This window comes from Doryrhamphus excisus, linkage group LG8 (assembly GCF_037039965.1).
Source record: "Doryrhamphus excisus strain RoL-2023G ecotype Guam linkage group LG8, RoL_Dexc_Guam_v1.1, whole genome shotgun sequence".
In the NCBI taxonomy this organism is placed as follows: Eukaryota; Metazoa; Chordata; class Actinopteri; order Syngnathiformes; family Syngnathidae; genus Doryrhamphus; species Doryrhamphus excisus.
The window spans coordinates 18906487-18914976 of record NC_136364.1 but is presented as its reverse complement, the minus strand read 5'-3'; the positions used below and the strand labels follow the sequence as shown (position 1 = coordinate 18914976).

The 8490-nt window shown below is 38.5% G+C and overlaps 2 non-coding genes across 2 annotated transcripts; both read left to right on the top strand.

The window, feature by feature from the left end:
- Positions 1-1097: 1097 nt before the first annotated feature.
- trnai-aau (transfer RNA isoleucine (anticodon AAU)) lies at positions 1098-1171 on the top strand. The gene has a single exon. It is a non-coding gene; the product is annotated as a tRNA-Ile (tRNA).
- Positions 1172-1401: 230 nt separating this feature from the next.
- Positions 1402-1475, top strand: trnav-aac (transfer RNA valine (anticodon AAC)). Its single transcript has one exon. It is a non-coding gene; the product is annotated as a tRNA-Ile (tRNA).
- The last annotated feature ends 7015 nt before the right edge of the window (positions 1476-8490 follow it).

The window sequence follows — 8490 nt, the reverse complement described above, 5'->3', positions numbered from 1 at the left end:
CTTTCCAGCTATTTTCAGCTCCAATAGTGAAACTCAAATGCCTGCATTCATTTGCATGACCTAATTTTGCATGTATCTATGTACTTGTATGTGCATGTTTGAGGTGTGCCGACTCACATTCAGACTTTGACCTTGTGCAGTCACCCATATCGGAGTTTCTCTTCAGTTTCCCACAGGAGCATGCACATATGTGTGTGGAAAAATGTGAACTAGGAACTGCAAGTGTCTGTGCATTCATGCGGATCAATGTTGTAACATTTTGTGTGTGCAGTTGCATGGTTTCATGTGTGCCTCTGCCCACAGGGTACCTGTAGGTGCAGTCTATTCAATTTTGCAGGTTTGGGAGAAGAGCAAGTCACTGGTAATGCAGCGTTTCATCGGCACAGACATAAATGGCAAAGAAATACACAATATTCCAAATATAAAACACACACATTATAATAATATGTCAGTAAAAATAATCAACAACAAAGTGAATAAATAAAAAAATATATATATTAACTGATTTTTTAAAAAGAGGTTTCTTTAGCAGTTTACTCTTTGAAATTGTTGAATCTAAAAAAACACTTGTAGTGCACTACAAGAAAATAATAATTTTAAAATGATTTTTAGCTATAAACATATTTTTATATCTAAAACCTGACCCTGGGACTGATTCATTTAAATGATTTTGATTCCTACAGACAAACAATAAGTCATGTGAAATAGCCTGTGAGCAAATCAGTGATAACCTGGGGACATGTTCTGGTTGACATTAGAAGTTTTATTTTGTGCCCTTGCTTGTCGGCTTAGGTTCAGATGATTTGTTTACTTTTTTTATGGGCATAATGAACAAATCCTTTTATGTTTCTTTTTGCCATTCACTGGGACTACATCTGATGCTCTGACACATGAACATGACACAGCTGCATTTGAATCTGTTATTGACCTTGCCTTTGCCTCTTTTGCTTGCTCATGCAGAGAACATCCATAACTCCATAACTCAAGGATTCTAATGCAAAAAATAAAAATAAAACATAAAATGCAGGGATGCATGTCACACAGGAAAAAGGTGAGGATCCTGGAAGTGATGGAATGTGTTTTCCATTGTGTCCTGTGGCCGGTTAGCTCAGTTGGTCAGAGCGTGGTGCTAATAACGCCAAGGTCACGGGTTCAACCCCTGTACTGGCCACTGTTCTTTATTTGCTTTGATATAGCAAGATCAGAATGAGTTAGTCGAATTGAGCTGAAAACACTTGATTCTGTTGTTTCCTGTGGGTAGTTTGCTCAGTTGGTCAGAGTGTGGTGCTAATAACGCCAAGGTCACGGGTTCAGCCACTGTACTTTATTTGCTTTCATATAACCGGGTCAGGATGAATTACTCGATTTGAGCTGAAAACACCTGATTCCATGGTGTACTGTGGCCGGTTAGCTCAGTTGGTCAGAGCGTGGTGCTAATAACGCCAAGGTTGCGGGTTCAACCCCCGTACTGGCCACTGTTCCTTTACCGTCAAATACCTGAATACATTCTGAAAGTGATAGCACTGTTGTGAGACTGAGATGTCACCAGGGTGTGAAAGAAAAACATCACGATAAGTTTGTCGATTTGAGCTGGAAACATTGATCAGGATGAGTTAATTGGTTTGAACTGGAAACATTTGATGCCCTGGTGTCCTGTGGCCAGTTAGCCCAGTAGGTCGGAGGGTGGTGCTGTCCACTTTTCAGGATTTCAGGACTTTGGATATATGAAGATCAGGATGAGTTTCTCGATGTCACAGCTCAAACTGGCAACATGTGAGATGTTTTGAGATTGAAATGTAACCACAATGTTACATAAAATCCTGACCGGTTGATTGGTTGTATACTAAGTCGAAGGAAAGAGGAATCTTTACAGAAAAAACACAATTTGAAGTTAATCACGATCACTGCATCTTTTCAAACTGATCTGAGGATCAGGATCGCTGGGTCAATTCAACATGTGAAAAACTGTTGCCATGGGATCGAACTTCAGCGGGATCATGGTCGCGACTCCCAAATCAAGACTAGGAACTCAGCTTCAACGGATGGAAAAATAAATCTGCATTCACCACCACTACTGTATTTGTTCATCTCTTCGAACCTGAATGGGTAGAACATAATTTTAAGCGCTAAATTGTATACATTTGAAGGACTTGTTACCCATTAGCTAAGTTGATCAGAGCATGCTGCTTAATATGCGTCTTAACAATCAGCATCACTCAATCAATGCCACATCAGAAGTTGAAAACATTGTTAGGGGATCAGTGTTTGACCAAAAATGGCAAATGGATGTAAATTTCCAAACTCAGAACATCAAAGTTTACTACCGTCACTGCATTTGTTCAAAATGTAATTGATGAGAACAAAGTGTAATCAGTAAATTTTCATTTCTTGTGGCGTGTTACCTCAGTTGATTGGAGTGTTGTGCTAACAACACCAATGTCACAGGCTCAACCCCCATATGCCTCAGGGAAAAGCTTAATGATTATTTAATTTTCACAACCATTTCCAGCAGCACTGATATCCATAAGTGTTCGCTAATGACCAATTAGCCTTTTAACATCAGTGGATCTGAGCGCCACTCCACCAACAGGTTGGACATACTTCACAAGAATGACTATAGTGGCTATGTTCTCTCTGTCTGTCAGTTCAGCTCATGCTGAATTTCCTTCCTTTTGAATTTATGTTGAATGTTTTTTTCTCTCTCTCAGCATTGATCTTTATCTGTCTGAAGTAATCAACCCTTCAGATAAAAGTAAGTTTCAAAAGAAAGCCTGATGGTCTTATCATTGACCCAAGGCATTACAAAAAAAAGCAACACTTTTTATAGTTTAAAATCTCAAATTGATATAAATCCTCAAGTATGCTTCTGAAATGAAGCATCCTGGACAGTATGAGGCGTCGACCCCTAAAATGGATGTGATTACAGTATTTGTATTTGTTTCAAATTGCACCTTTATTTGGTTATATTGCTGAAAGAACTACCCTAGTATATGGAGTGTCAACACTTTTGAGGCGTTTATCATCTTAACATAACCAGAAATTAATATTACAAAAATATATAATAAATATTATTGTATACTATATATTCCATCAGTCCTTTTTCAACGCTGCTTTCCTCACTTGGGTCATGGCGGTATGCTGGAGCCTATCCCAGCTGACTTTGGGCAAGAGGCGGGGTACACCCAAGACTGGCTGCCAGCCAATAGCAGGGCACGTATAAACAAAAATAATTCAATTTAGAGGCACCAATTATCCCAACATGCATATTTTTGGAAAGTGGGGGAAACCGGAGTATACTGTATATTGTATAATACAATTTTAGATATTTATATTCTACTATAATATACTGTGCTGCTCACGAGTCAGTCACGAGTCGCAAGCTCATTCTTTGGCAGGAGCCAATCACAAGCTATCAGTGTTCTCACAATGAGCATGTCAACCCATTGCAAGTCAGTCGAGTGCTGCAATGACATCAGCTTCCCTCTTTGGTCTGCGGGTCCTCTGGCTTTTTTTTTTAAACAATATGCATTATGTTGTTTTTTTCCCATATGGAACTTGTATTGATGGATGTTTCTCATTTTCTTTGTAGGTATTGTAGTGTAGTGCAGTGTAGGTTCAATTCCTGGCCAGGGCCTCAACACCAAGCCCGGATAAAAGCATAGATAAATGAGAGGATTGCATCAGTAAGGGCTTCCAGTGTAAAATAAAACTATGTCAAATCAAAACATACTGCGTGACTTACATATTTTATTTTGCTCTCTTCACTGCTGACCCACTTCCCCCTTTTGTACACTATATGAACTGACCTGGTGCTGATGTAACAACCCTGAAAGCACGTTTCAACTTTCTACATACTTTTCTGATGTAAATATTATTGGCTGTTATTTCAGCATGCATATTTCCATCAATCTTTGTGATCTCCACATGGATGTTAATGATGCAATTTGTAAGTTAAGAAATACATCTTTTCTTGAGAGAAAAATATATTTTATCCTTGAAAAATAAATATGTGCTCACCCTGGGCTGCTAAACTGTTTCTGTCACTTTTTTGAACAGAGGCAGCTCAGAAGTAAAGGGTGGATTTTTCTTAACAGCTTTACTGGATCTTCTGCTTGAAGATGGTTGCAGAGATGTGAAGGTCAAAGATCATTGAGCACAGAAATAAGTGAAGACAAAAAGCCCAATCTCTCTCAATGCACAATGAGTCAGTGAGTCATGTGAAAAGACAGAATAGGCACATCAATTTTATTATTTTTCCTTTCACAACTAACCCTAGATCGTGAACATTGCCTCCTGAAAAAAACTTCTTATAAATGTGACACTGCTTAAAATGGTAGCATTGCAGGTGGAATGATTTTGTGCTGGTGTAGTAAGACATTGTGATTACATGAATTCACAGCAGAAATACGCTGTAAGGAACAGTATCATTTCTACCAGGCTTTTTTTTCTTTCATAAGCTTCTTCAACCGCCTCCTCCCATGGGACTCAACGATGAAGACCTGCTGGCAAGATTTTGACCAGAGGACTAGGTCTGGGTGCAGATTAGTCACGATTTCAGGAGGGAAGATAGGCTGGTGACTGAGATTAACCCGCAATTTAGAGTCCTGGGCTGCATCCAGTGGGCTTGATCCTGATGTTGTTGGTTTGGTCCGCTGCTTCTCTTCTTCCTGAAAGAATGATGTTTGTTGGTGTGTCATGTGGGTTTTGGGGGGCAAGGCGTTGCCCTCTTCTGCTGCTAAGCATTTTTGCATTTGATTTTGATGGCAGGTGTATCTACCCTTGACCAGAGGCTGGGGGTTCAGATCAGGGATGTCATCTATTCTCTATTATCTGCTGTATCTACTGCTGCCTGCTTGTTAAGCCCTTTGAGCCTCAGTAAGGGCTATACAAATCAATTGACTTAACTTGACTTGACTTGACTTGACTTGACTTGATTTGATTTGATTTGATTTGATTTGATTTGATTTTGACTTGACTTGACTTGACTTGACTTGACTTGACTTGACTTGACTTGACTTGATTTGATTTGATTTTGACTTGATTTGATTTTGAATTGACTTGACTTCATTTGATTTGATTTGATTTGATTTGATTTTGACTTGACTTGACTTGACTTGACTTGACTTGACTTGACTTGACTTGACTTGACTTGGTTTGATTTTGATTTGATTTGATTTTGACTTGACTTGACTTCATTTGACTTGACTTGACTTCATTTGACTTGACTTCATATGACTTGACTTCATTTGACTTGACTTCATTTGACTTTACTTCATTTGACTTTACTTGACTTGACTTGGTTGGAGATGGTAGCGTGTCATATGTGGCTCTGATGACAAAACTGATCCTGTTGGACTTCAGGTGATGCTCCAGGTCTTCCCCAATGAACTTGCTTGACTTGAGACACTGCAGTGGCATATCTGCTAGCTTTTTCCAGACACTGCACCTCCTCCAACACCAGATGCTGCCGTTCAATTGCAGTAGCCCTCTGTTGGTGTTGTTTTTTCCAAGCCAAGACCTCCTCTGTCTTGTTGGAAATGCCCTACTATGTCCCGATGTTTAATGGCGGGCTTTGCCTGTTCTACAGCTGTGTCTTGTCTCCATTTCTTTCCTGTTGCTTGAATGAGATCGACACCTCGAATGATATATTGGGGAAATGTACAGCAAAGGCAACGAGGAGTGTAAATATTTACTTAAAACCAACCTCAGCTCTTATGCAATACTTTGTAAATACATTTCCTACTGTTGGAGCATAAAAGTGAATAATCAGTAGGTATCTGCCTCCTCTATCTGGCCTCTGAATGAGAAAATAACAGTATAATGTCATGCTGTTCCTCCTCCAGCCTTGCTGCTGATGTCGCCCCCCAAACCCTCCCTTCCTCTTTCTTTTCTCTTCCTATACTCCCACCATCGATTTATTAAACCTCCATCCCATTCCATCCCTCCTGCATCCCACCAGCCGTCCCTCCTCACTCCTCACTATGCCTGCACCAACCTCCATGTCTTCTCCTTTTTGAGCCGTTTTGCAACACTGCAACACTGTTTTGCTTTTTATTTAAATACCATTGGATATAATTGGAACATTTATACACAATAACGCAAACATTAAGTAGATGTTAAAACAAACAGTTGTTAGTTTGTTAATGTTTGGGTAGTTCTTTGGCAATGTTGAGGTTGTATGCTTATTATTTACTATTTTATAGGTTTGGGTTATTATACAAAGTATCACAGTAGCTGATATGATATGAATAAATGAGAACAGCAGTTTGCAGCTAAATGTGTACACCTGTCTGCTTTCCTTCTGCTTTCATTCTAAATCTATGCATTTTGAGAAACATAAAAAAAGCTACTGTTTGTGCAGGGATGGCACTTCATGCTTCAGATACACACTGCCATCCCATATATGGCATATCACAGAGCACTGAGTGGTTCTTGTTTGACCATTGGGCATGCAGGTGCACGCTTGCAGAGTGCTGTGAGGATTTCTTAGAGCTGATTTTGAACAAAATACACATGTCATTTGCTAGTGTTTTATCACAAATTGGTTTGGTCTGCGGTTGTTTTCACAGACTAGCGTTTTCCGACAGAAAGTTAGCTCTTGATGTACGTATATTCACAATTTCAACTTGTACAATACTGTCAATAAGCAAACAAATCAGAAGGATGTCAGTATACGGACTGAAGAGTAACTATACTAATGGTAATGCTTCTTGCTGCTAGACAATAATTAATACTATACTTGTGCCAAAACTTTTGCCGTCAGACCGTTAAATGGGTCATAAGACTTTCCGCCATTTGAATATTAATCTCTTTGTTACTCAGACAATATGATTATAAAACAATATGACAGGTTATAAAGGTTATCTTGCGTGTGAATGGACTCTCTTGTCATATCCCTCCCTGTGGTGAACTTATTGCACCAAAGTTAGGATGGAGTCATTACTTTGTGAGACTTGAGCTAAATGTCATGTCTCAATGAGTCATGTTTGGCTTTTTTTAATGTGCACGTGTATGAGTATGAAAAAGTCCATTAACAGCACATCCAAATGGATTATTAAGTCGAGGAAATGTGCTCTGATCTTGACATCATTAAATGTGAATGGAGCCAAAGTAATAAAATTAAATGTATTTGCTTTACTTTATATGAAGTGCTTTTGACCTCATGTGCTACACATTTAGTTTAAAATTAGCTTATATTTAACTTGCATCCTGATAAATGTTCACACTGTCACGTTCTAATGCTTTTTTGTCTATTTTTGTTGTACTGACCTCTACTGTTTTGTTCTGATTGTTTCAACCTCTTTAGTTCCATGTCTTGAGGTCTGACTATCTGACTTAAAGTCTGAATACGCCAGAAACCCAAAATGTGTGTACGGACAAAAATATTCAGCCCTGGTGGCATACACACACATTCAAGCAATTTGTACTTAATAGATTCCACCTTGAGGTAAAGTGTGCGTATGCAACGCCACCTCATACATAAAGAGCCTTGATTGCATTGTTGCGATGGCCGAAAATGCAAGTGGAAATACTTGCGAAAAGTAACATATTTGGAAGACACAACAGTGGCATCAAAAATAGTATCAAAAATTTTTAGAAAAAACTTCAATTTTTTGTCAGCATGTTACTATATTTTACTGTTACCAAATTTTTGTTTAATATAAACTTAGCAAATTCTATTTAGTAAAAAATAAAAAAAGAAAAAGAAAAAATAATGTAATAATGACATGCACATATGAAAATATTGGTTGTATTTTAATTATTTTATGAGGAACTAATCTTGTGTATTAGTCCAATGTACACCTCCTCCTCCCATCATTTGTGGAAAGAGAAACTAATCAGATTAAGTAGCAGGGTATTTTTAATACCCCATATTTTCCCATATTTGTTTATAAAAAAAATGGAAATTGTTATTTGAGTGAAGATGGCCGACCTCCCAAACACATGAGCAATTTTTTCTCCAAATCCACCTTCGTTTTTAGTACCAAATATCTGCAGGCTCATTTGGATGATAGGCCAAATCGTGCAAAAATAACTTTCTTTGATGAGATACCCTCTTACGTGGAGACAGGCCCTCAGTTTCTGCACACCACCCAGCTACACAAATAAAGGCCTCGGCAAGACTAATAAATGTAGCTAACGATGACATATTTGACAAATGCAATCATAAAAACTGCCTTACTTTTTATGACGTGTCCAAAGAAAAAAGGAACGCATCACTGAGGACATATTTGCTCTGTGTCTTGTAAACGTATACCCTGTAGAGTTATTTCATTTATCACTCTCTGTGTGACGTGTTTGGTGTGACAAGTGTTTTCCTGAGTTTCCATCCTTTTAGCATCTGTTTTTTGGTAGTTCTATTTCCTGCAGTGTGTCTTATAGTGAGCACCTTTACCTTCTGGATCGCACCTGGTGCTGATAAGTTATTGTGGACTATTTAGTTAAGTTGGGGCATTGTGATTTGTCTCTGTTCGGTTCATGTTTGCTGTA